This window comes from Lemur catta, chromosome 9, assembly GCF_020740605.2.
Source record: "Lemur catta isolate mLemCat1 chromosome 9, mLemCat1.pri, whole genome shotgun sequence".
Lineage (NCBI taxonomy): Eukaryota > Metazoa > Chordata > Mammalia > Primates > Lemuridae > Lemur > Lemur catta.
Genome location: NC_059136.1, coordinates 8,743,281 through 8,754,559, shown reverse-complemented (window position 1 = coordinate 8,754,559; position 11,279 = coordinate 8,743,281). Strand labels below are relative to the sequence as shown.

General features: G+C 43.4%; 1 long non-coding RNA gene across 3 annotated transcripts; it reads left to right on the top strand.

Moving 5' to 3' along the window:
• The first annotated feature begins 384 nt into the window (after positions 1 to 384).
• On the top strand, positions 385 to 10,537 carry LOC123644779. 3 transcript variants are annotated; one of them, XR_006737254.1, is made up of 4 exons: positions 385 to 485; positions 7,386 to 7,607; positions 8,107 to 8,424; positions 10,153 to 10,537. It is a non-coding gene; the product is annotated as an uncharacterized LOC123644779 (long non-coding RNA). The 3 variants fall into 3 exon arrangements; XR_006737255.1 differs by lacking the exon at positions 385 to 485 and adding an exon at positions 3,539 to 3,576; XR_006737253.1 differs by lacking the exon at positions 385 to 485 and having other exon boundaries at positions 6,429 to 7,607.
• The last annotated feature ends 742 nt before the right edge of the window (positions 10,538 to 11,279 follow it).

The window sequence follows — 11,279 nt, the reverse complement described above, 5'->3', positions numbered from 1 at the left end:
CATGTTTTTGTTAAGTGTAGAAATCCATAGAGGGTCAGAGAAAACAATGATACTTATAAATTAGATTTATAATCTATCATTTCAAACATCACTGTATTCAAAAATTAGTTATCCAAAATTAACTCTGGAGTAGTTTTTATGTACAAATAGCTGTTATAATGAAAGCTATGTTTCTCTTCTCAGCCCACGTCATGTGGGAGATCTAAGTCCCTGCAGGAAATGGAGTGGGCATGTGCACCCTGTGGGTGAGACCACCCCGTAACCCTAGCCAACGTGGTTGCCTCAGTGATGGTCACACAGACCGAGTGAGACCAATTGACACCCCCGGACTTTTCTGGCATTATTGAGAAAGAGTTCTTTTTAGACTGGAGTTAATAAGTAAAACACAAGCCTGCAGCTGCTCCAGAGCACCAGATGGAGGAAAGCCTGCCTGAAAAGAAGCCAGCACAGAAGAAAGCAGACAGAAACAGCTTCCAGTGATTTCGGTAGGGCGTTCGGATCCAGCTGTACCTGAATCCCCTCCAGTGCTCTGCAGTTAAGTATGCCTGCAAATCCCCTTTGTCTTTCCGTCTGTGTGCTGGGTTTCTGGCCCTGGTACCCTCATGAGTCCCGACTAGAACTCAGGAGCAGGTGAGTTTCCAAAGCCTGTTCGGTCACTACTGACCACAGCAGGGAGTGTGAAATGACAGCCCTGAGAGCTGCGCCTTGCAAAGCCACACCCATATTCTGGGTGTGGCTGAGAAAGCAATCCAGGAGCCACATGCACAGTGGAGCCAACTTAAAGAGCTCCTAGGAAGGCCCAACCCTACGGCTAAAGGTCACATAAAGATGTTCTGGAGAGATAACAAACAACACACGCATACACACCCATGAGGCAAAAATACCACATATTTTCTTCTCAGAGGAAATAACCACAAGCAAAGTATGGTTGTGAGTCAGTAGCTGACTATAATTAGGGGCTTTTCCCCCCAGTAGTATCTGAATCAAGGCAGAGACTATTAGAACAGCCCCGCAGCTGGTACAGAACTAACTACACCTTTCCTGATGTTTCCCATGACTCAGTCCTTGAAGAACAGGCCCCTGCAAGTCAGAAAGAAAAGGTTCCTAGGAGAATTTAATACCTAAGTAACTAGGAGTTTCCTCCCCACTATCAGAATCAAAACAATTCTACCTTAAGCCTTCCACTTGGGGCTCAGCATCACTCAAGCATCCGCTCTAGGAAGTCCCCATCTATTGGATAACTTTAGGTCCGTTTTAAAAGTTTGATTTCTCTCTCTCTTTATACATATAAATATATAGATAGATTAAAAATATAATCCCTGGAGGGTTAATCACTACCCTGACTTTAATGTTAAGCATTCCCTTGCAGGTTTTTAAAAAATTGTAACACAAATACATGTATCCCTAAAAATTACATGTTGTTTCATTGTTTAAAACTCAGCAATCGGTACAACTCTAGTCACGTAAGGCACAAGCAATGTCACCAGTTTTAGATGAAGGGCTTCCAAGAAAAGGGAAGCAGAACAGAAGTCCCCGGGTCACAGTCTGGTTTCAGCTTCCCTGAGTGTTTACGAAAGCCCCTTCTGGTGAAGTCCTAGGGCCAAGGCATGTCAACGAGTGCTGGGAAACACAGGCCTTGCCACGGCTGGTGGGACTGCGGTATGGGCCAGGCACAGGATGTCTAGCACTCTGGAGGCACCGCTGAGTATGTTCTGCTTCTCCACTGGCCATGACCTGAGCCCTCATCATCTAGCCCCTGAAGTAAGTGAAAACAGAAAAATTCTGTGGGGTGAAATGGATTTCCCCAGCAGACCTAAGCAGCAGCGCATGTAGGAATTTCAGCCATATGTGGTCAAGACAAGCCAAGTTAAGAAGATAATATGAAGCCCAGACATGCTGTCCTAAAGTTGAAAGAAATGTAAATAGCAGTGGGGAACCTGTTGATGGCAACACTCAACCTGTCTTGAGGCCACTCCTCCAGTCTGCACCAGTTGGCCACCCTGCAAGCGCAGATCCATTCTGGGATCTTCTCATCCTGCAGCAGACGCTCTCCTTGCTAACTGCATCTCCTAATTACTGTGTCCCATGCTGTCTGCTTTCTTGGCTTGTTCTCTTATTTTTGGTGGGGTACATCTTACTTGAGATGAGCTTCTTGAGAAAGGTTGCATGAGACAGAGTTTTTGAGATTTTGCATGCCTGAAAATGTAGTTTTTGAACTCTTAAATTGAAGTGATGGTTTGGGCATAGAATTCTAGGATGGAAATAATTTTCCTTCAGGATTTTGAAGGCACTGCTCTATTATCCTCTGGCCCTCAAAATTGCTATTGAAAAGTCCAAAGCCACTTTTGTTCCCAATCCTTTGTATTTATCATTCCCCCCCCTCCTTTGGAAGCTTGTGGAAACTTTTTATTTGTTCCCAGTGTTTTGAATTTTCACAATATGTGCCTTATTGTAAGTCTACCTTTACCCATTTTGCTGTAAGGCTAACAGATGCTTCCAATCTGGCAACTCATGTCCTATTCAGAGAAATTTTCTTGAATTCTTTGATGATTTCCTCTCCTTTTATTCCTCTGGAATTCATTCTGGAAACTCACGTTATTCCAATATTAGGTCTCTCTCTTGGTCCTTCAACTTTCTTCCATTTTTATTCTATATGTTTTATTCTACTTTCTGGGTGATTTTCTTTTCTTCCATTGAGTTTTTAATTTCTAGTATCATCTTTTTCATTTCCAGAAACACATTTTTATCCTCTGAATATTTTTTTACAGCATCTTGTTCTTTTTTCATAGATGTGTGTCCTCTCTTTTCCTTCTGAGAATTTTAGTAATAGGTTATTTTTTTATTACTTTTTTCTCTCTGTCTTGTCTGTGTATTCTCTAAGCTGTTGTTTGTTTGCTTTTTCATCTCAACCTACCATATTAGAGACTTTTCTCAGATAACTAGTCTGTCTTGGCCAGCTACTCACAGTAACCAGTAGAGAAGAAAACCTGATTTGAAGATCTGAGCATATGCTGAGCCTTGTGGACTTTGACCTCCACTATAGGCCTATATGGATGGTGCCAGTTGGGGTAAAACCCTGAAGTCAGTATATTTTGGTCTTTCCTCTTGGATTAATCAATTTCTCAAAGGACAGCCCTCCAGCCTCCAGCTGGGAGGTAAGAGACCTGGTACCCTGTTCTGGGAGCCAACCAGAGGAACAGGGCAATGAGATCCTTCATTCTGAATTTAGTGTGCACACAGACACTTAATCCCTGTTTTGGGTACAGTGTTCATTGGTGTTGTGCTCACCCACAAAATGTCTGAAATATCCCACCCAGAGGCTAAACCTCAGAGACTAAACCTCCAGATCTCTGCCAGCATGGGTAAAGGATAGTTGTCAGTGACAGGACAACCATCATTTTACTGTTTTGCTATGTTAACTTCCATACGGCTTTGTTGTTTACAGTTTTTCAAGTTCAGATCCTTCAAGTGTATTTGTATGGCTCCAGTTAATTGGTTCCCATTAACTGCTAAAAATTTCCACACCTGTGACAAACACATATGAACACCTTCTCCAGCTATAGAGAGTCCTGGGCTGTAAGTAGAAAAACAGAACTCCTAGATTAAACATTGGCTGGAAAAATCTCTCCTGTTATTCATGTTCATTCCATATATAGTTGTTTCCTGTTTGTTCTGCTATCGAAAGGGCCTCCTGTGGTCAAAAAAGATACACTTGCAACCTTTGTAAGATTTTTTTCTGGCTAAATACTCCATGCCCATAAAGACATGGGTAAGATGTTCATATACAGCATCTCATTTGTTCTTGCAATAGCCCTGTGAATTAGGAAAGTTGAGTATCACTATTATTACCCCTTACAGAAGAGAAAACTTAGGCTGACAACGGTTGCATGACCTGTTCAAGATCAGATCACATGCAACATGTAAGGCCAGGGCTACTGACATATCTGCCCCATAGGCATACGCTGCCTACTCTACCACACTGCCTCAAGTAAATCTGCAGTGTCCTTGAGAAACAACCACTTAAATTTTCACAGGCCAATTTTAAGGAGGAGAAAACTTATCATGGACCTTGAATAAAAGTTGAGGATTCTTCTCACAATACTTGCATTTCCTCTTTGGCAGAAAATGTGAAAGTTTCATTTCAGAGACCTGAAGCTTTTGCCCTTAAACTATATAGCACCGAAGCTACCATATGATGTGGCTACTGAGGTGCCAGGATGCTCAGTGAAGATTTATCCTGCAGACAATGGGTTTGCCTTCGTGGCCAAATAGGAGTCCAAACTGCACGCGAGTTTCCACTTTCCTGTATGCCGCAGTCAGCCCTGCTTTGCCCTAATGGCTGACAACTTTGTTTTCAGCTGAGCATAGTTAGCACCAAAAACAAGTCACAACTGTGCTTTCCTTTGAGTTTTACTTGCTTACAAAGAGTACTTATTAGTATTGAAGAAAGGCACTCATTTTATGCAGCTTCCAAATCCCTAGCTCCTTAAGTTTGACTATCTGGATTACATTAAAGATATAATATATGCATAGAAACATCTAATGAGTAGAGCATGTCACAAAAGTCATGCATAAATTACCTTTTTGGAACTTGGAATATATTTCCCCATAGGGAAGTTGTATTGTACTTTTCAAAGGCATTACTAACTGGTGAAATAAATGGATAATAAAGTTCCCAGGCCAGCACGCAAAAGCCTATTAAGTTTATTTTTAACCCGTAACATACCTACAGTAAAATGGTATAGAAATATTTGGTTCTAAGCATGAATGTGGTTATTACAGGAAGACACATTTTTCCAGGTGGGAATGCCTCTGGTGCCTAAACATCAGGGCAAGGGACCTGACATTTAGCCTTTTCTGTGTGAAGTTTTGTACTAGGTACTTTTACACACATGAGCTCATTCTGTCTTCAGGACAGCTCTTTCAGGAAAGTATTAAGGACACTGAGTGACAAAATGGTTAATAATATTTAGGTGTATTAATACTACACTGAAAGACACGTAGGTAATAAGTGGCAGAGTCAGAACTTAGATCCAGGTTTATCTCAGGCTGTGCTCTTTCTATGAAGTTTAGTTATCTCTCTAGATTTTATAGTTCAAATATTCTGAACTGAGAACATGCCCCCCACTCCTCCTGCACTGCAGTAAGAGGTGAGGTGGATGAAGGCTGGTATTTTAGAGCATGATCTCAAATCTGACCAAGCATCAGAATCACCTAGAGGGCTTGTTAACCAAGATGGCTGGGTCCCGCCCCTTGTGTTTCTAATTCAGGTCCTAGTGGGGCCTGAAAATTTGCATTTCTGCCAAGCTCCCACGTGATACTGATGCTGCTGGTCCCTGGACCAGGCTTCGAGAGCTCATTAGGCCTTCCCTAATAAGTCATCTCAACAGATAGCAAATCCTTGATACAATCAATGATTTTCATAGCTGGTCACAAGGGATGAAATTCACTTAACTCTTGAAGATCTATAATTATGATTAGTACCTGAAGGGAGCTGGCAGGCAACGTTAGTGGCATGGAGAGACAATATAGAAAAGAAACAAATGTTCTCGGCAAGGTTGCTCTCCATGCATAGATTTCATTTTCTCCAAAGAAGAAAAAAAGCAAACAATACAGAAAATCAGCAGGGAATGTTTGGCTTTGAAGACAGAAGCAATAATTGTGCAGGGTGGGAACAGCATGATGATTATGAAACAATTGAGTTTACCCCATTTTTTTCCCCAATGCCTACAGAGAAGCTCAATCAACCAACGAGTACTCATTGCGTTCTTACAGTGTGTTCCAATAGGAGTGGAAACAAGTATGGGCATGGCTCTTGACCTCTAACAAGTTAGTCTTGGGGAAGGAAGCAGGCCACAAAGTGGAATTAACACCTTAAAGTACTCAAACTTTGTTTGAAGTATATTTTTTATTTATAAAAATAAATCTTCCGGGTGTAGTGGCTCATGCCTGTAATCCTAGCACTTTGGGAGGCCAAGGCAGGAGGATCACCTGATGCCAGGAATTCAAGACCAGCCTGAGCAACATATCGAAATGCCCCATTTCTACAAAAAAAAAAAAATCTTAGCCAGGAATAGCGGTGAGTGCCTGTAGTCCCAGCTACTTGAGAGGCTGAGACAGGAGGATCACTTGAGCCCAGGACTTGGAGGTTGCTGTGAGCTATGATCACACCACTGCACTCTAGCCGGGCAACAGAGACTGTCTCAAACAAACAAACAAACAAACAAAAATCTTTCTGAAGTCTATGCCTTCCTACAATTTTAAACAAAACATAAAACATAGTTTAAATTTTTCTTGATAATTCTAGGCCAACATTATAGATATCTACTTTTAGAATATTAAGTAATGCCCATAGGATGTTGAGGTACTATTTCGATGCTTTCATCTGTCATCTCTTCTAATCCTCACACACACCTTATGAGCTGGGAATGAACAGCCCATCTTCCAAGCTGAGGGGAAAGTAAATCAACCCACTCATTCAAGGTCATAGTTAGTAAGTGGCATAGCTGGGATTCCAACTCGAATCTTTAGACCCCAAGGCCAATGTGCCTTCCATCAGACCACAGCTAGTGCCCCATCGACAGCAAAGTGAATATTGGGGTGCAAGGAAAGGCAGCAATTCACAATTTGAAAAGAGATAAGCCCACGGCAAGCATAATGGCACCTGCAATCTATACCTGCACCTGGACCCCTGGTAGACCTGGACAGCCTCAGAATCATTATCAACCCAGTGTCTCTAGTAGCCAGAACTAATCAGTTAGAATCCGCACAGAATACAAACCCAAACACCTTGGCTTCACTTATTTGGAAGCTTCATCTGGTGGTGTCCCACTTAGAAACATTCCACTAAGAAAGTGGTAAATAAGATGGAATTTGAAAAGGCAGATAGGTAATGTTGAGGAAGGTGGACATTCAGGAGAACTGACAAACTATACCTTATCCTATCCTACAGCAGTGGTTTGCAACCAGGGACAATTTTGTCCCTCAAGGTGACATCTGGCAACATCTGGAGATATTTTTGGTTGTCACAGCTGAGGGGTGCTACTGGCATCTAGTGAGTAGAGTCCAGAGGGGCTGCTAAAGATCATAAAATTGCACAGGACACTTGGCCCCCCCTGCAGCAAACAATTATGCAGCCCAAAATGTCAATAGTGCTGTAGTGGAGAAACCCTGCCTTAGAGCACAGCGCAGGTAAAGGAGGCAGCAGATTATACGATAGTTCCTTGCAGATGCCTGCTACCTCTCTATCACATTAGCGAAACAAAATTGAGGGAACTGAAGCCATTGGCTTAGGGTCTGTTTCCGGTTGCTGACACAGTGCAGTGTAAGGAGGTCACACTGGTTTCAGTTATAGTTGGCTGCAGTACCTTTTTGTTTTCTTCCAGCCCAGAAGACCTAAAGTAGCATAAGATGCTACCCACAAATCCTGTATCAACGTGGCTTTTGGCTTTGCTCTCACAGTTTCTCACCAACCCAGAAAAACAACAGTAAAGGGAACTTACAAGAAAAGGGAAAGTGTAGGGGTGAGGGAAAGAGTGGATCAGAATCACCAAGGAAAACTCCTCCTACCACTCTCCCCACAGCCACGCTGGTTCTCACTGCTGCTGGTGAGTGTTCTCACAATCCTTTTGTTCCTATTATTCAATGACCTCACTGCTCTAAGTGTGGTGTCCGGAGCAGCAGAATTGGCACCACCTGGCTTCTCCTTAGAACTGTAGAATCTCAGCCCTCCCTAGACCTCCTGACTCAAAAATCTGCATTTTAACAAGATCCCCAAGTGATTCGTATGCACATTAACGTTTGAGAAGCGCTCTAGGGTTTCCAAAAGACAGAATAAAAACTGCAAAGTGAACAGCTGCAAAACAGATGCAAAGTCAATCACGTGGTATAACATATGACTTCTCCAGGGGATTTATGACCCTCTGTGGATGGTAGCTTGTAATATAGAAAACAGAAATTTAAAGGAATATGTGAAAAACGTAAATACCATGTTATAGCCTTTTAATTGCCCTAACGGGATCCACCTTGGGTCAGAGGAAATGCAGTGCCTAGTCCCTGAAACAGTTTCATGTATCCAATGAGAGCTCAAGTGTTTGTTTTTTTCAGTAGGGAACAGAGAATTTATACTGATCTTCCATGAAATCTGACGGAGTGATGTGACCAGTATTTCCAACACAGCATTCCACAGCACCAAAATTTGTAACAAGAAAAGAGTCCATGTTTTCTAGGTTTTAAACAACCTAGAAGATAGGTTAAGGTGAATGGGTCAGGTTCAACTTCAGATCCACTCTCAATTTACCCAGTGAATGGTTTCATTCATTCAACAAAGACCACGTCTCGCGATCTGTGCAGAGGAGCTTCAAGGAATGCCGCAACCAAGGCTGCCAACCGCTGTGTGAGATGAAGTGCCCCAGGCAGCCCAAGGTAACTGGGGTGGGAAGGGGAACAGGGCTGGAGGCGGAGAGTAGGGCCGAGCGAGGAGCTGGGGGAGGAGTTCTGCATGCATTTGTATGTTAAGCTGGGCTCACTGGGGAACTCGACCTGGTCCTGAATTCTGGATCCGAGCTGCATGTGGTACAGGTCCAGCCTGACTCACGCACTCGCCTGCAGGACGGGCCACGACTCAGCCTGGTGAAGGTTTTCAAAGAACAGTGTCACACTGCAGAGCTGTGGCCTAGTTTGAGACGAACGAGTCCCACCGAGTCTGAGAACGGCGGAGAGCGTGTCTAGGAGCGGCCGCTAGAGGCCGCGCTTGGTCCCTTCGCCGAGGGGACGGAAGGGCCTGAGCAAGTTTGCAGCTGGCTTTGTTCAGCCTGGAACACTCTGTTCTTTCTGCGCATCCGCACGCTCTGCCTGGGGCTGTCTGCACAGGCTGCAGGAGATCAAATGCCAGCCTGGCAGTTGGAGGCCTGGCTGGCCCCTTAAGCCCCTCCTGGGACTCTTACCAGGCTTCCCCCAGGACAAAAGTTTTGGTTCCCTGATAACAGGACGCCGGCCCCTGACTTCGCTGGGATTCTGAAAGCTGCTCCCCAGGAGGTTGGGTGAGAGCTAACTCGACAAGAGGAGCTGAGCTGGGAGAAATCACCCAAGGGAAAAAAGGAAACAGGTTTCTGGAGGCTGCTCCGCCTCCAAGAGGAGTGTTCAGAGGCTACTAAACTTTTGAGGTCACTGGGCATTTTTCATGGGAGTGAGCATTCAGATTCATGACAAGGCAAGCTGGAGAAAGTTGCTTCTGAAGTGCTTCTTGAGGAATGGGACCCGGTGGATCACAATCCTGCCCAGGGCAGAGACATCCTGGCACTGCCACGGGGAAGGAAAATGACTCCACGTTTGCGAGCATCTATTCCCCCATGTACTAGGCTAGTGCCATGTTCCATTGTTCCAGTGACCTAACAGCCCAGGAAGACAAATATAAACATCCCCATTTCCCTAATGTCCAAACTGCCACTGGGAGGTGTTAAATACCTTGCCAGGGTCCACTGATAACAAGGTGGCAGAACAAGGTCCTTGTCTGATTTGATTTATAAATAGATAATACAGTCACATGATTCAAAAATAAAAAAGCATAGAAAGGTATACAATAAAAACTCTCCCATCCCACTGACCCCCAAATATCTACTTTTCCCCACTTGTCTTTCTCACCACATACACAGGTAACCACCTCATTTGTTCCTTGTTGTACACTTTTAGCATTTATGTGTATTCCAGTGAAGAGAGTACATGCTCTTACTCTTTTCCATTTTTACACAAAACATGGCATATTATACAAACTGTCCCATGCCTTGCGTTTTTCTCTTTATGTATCTTGAAATCTTTCCATACCAGCACATAAAGAGCTTCCTCATTCCTTTCCATGTATGCACTACTCCGTTGTATGGACAAACCATAATTTAATTTAGCAGTCCTCTATTGGGGGACATTGGGTTGTTCCCCATCTTTTGCTACTATAAACAATGTTGCAATGAATAACTTTGTGCCAACATCATTTTGCACATGCCAGAGCCAGGAGCCCACATGTATCTTGTTCTAAAGAGTTTATGTTCCCTCCACTCCAAAGCTGACACACCACTGATCCCATGCCAACTCTGGTTGATAAATGCTAATATCTCTGTCCCCACCCCCACCCTCTATCTTCCTATTTTCCTTTTCCAGTTATGAAGCCTATTCGGATTTGAAACAGCTACAGAGATTCTGGACAGAGAGTTCTTGCCATTTTATCTCTTTCCGTGGTTGCTTCGCTTCATTCTTTAAATACCGAGCGTGATCGTAACTGGACTGCACTGGAGACAAAAATCTTCAGATGTTCTTCTACATAAACACGGAATTTCAGCTACCAACTGGATCACACTCTTTCATCCATGTGCCAAGGAAGTTCAAATCCTGCACACCATAGCCTATGAAAGGATTGAATCCCAGTTTAGAATTGGACAAAAGACCTGCTAGAGGCAACCTGCTGCTGTGGAAGTCAGCATCTATCTCCAATTCTGGCTGTTGACCTAAAGGGACATTTAATGAATCAGTGGCAACATGAGGTAGACTCAAGGAAGTCTACTTCTGGGAGAGATAAAATCTATCACCCAAACTTTCATCGTTGTCACGTGTGGTCATTTTGTCATCTCTTTTGATACTTAGGTTTTCAGATTCATTTCCAAGATGTCTTTTTATCTTTTTATCCCTCAAAATAAGATTCAGCAATTAGAGAGAGTACAAAAAAAAAAAAAATGCCAGATGTAGTGGCTCATGCCTCTAATCCTAGCACTTTGGGAGGCAGAGGTGGGAGAATCACTTGAGCCCAGGAGTTTGAGACCAGCCTGAGCAACATAGTGAGACCCTATCTCTACAAAAAAATAGAAGAAGTCAGGTGTGGTGGCACAAGTCTGTAGTCCCAGCTACTTAGGAGGCTGAGGCAGGAAGACTGCTTGAGTCCAGGAGACTGAGGTTGCAGTGAGCTATGATGACACCACTGCACCCATCTTTTAACCTGGGCAAAAGAGTGAGACCCTGTCTCAAAAAAAGAAAAAAAAGTGAAGGTAGGTTGCTTTTAATAGTCATGTGATTCTGACTATCATCTGCTTGGTTAACTAAAAGATCAGTTCATTCTGTTTTGGAGGCATGTCAGTTTGAGTCCTCTTTCTTGAGTGCCTACTGCATACCAGTCACTATGTTGATGAAGACAATAAGGCCCAGGTACTCCTGTCTAAAAGGAGACTCAGACACATAAATATTTTCAACGCAGAAAAAAAGATAACTTCAAAGTGACAGAGGTATGATACAGGTAG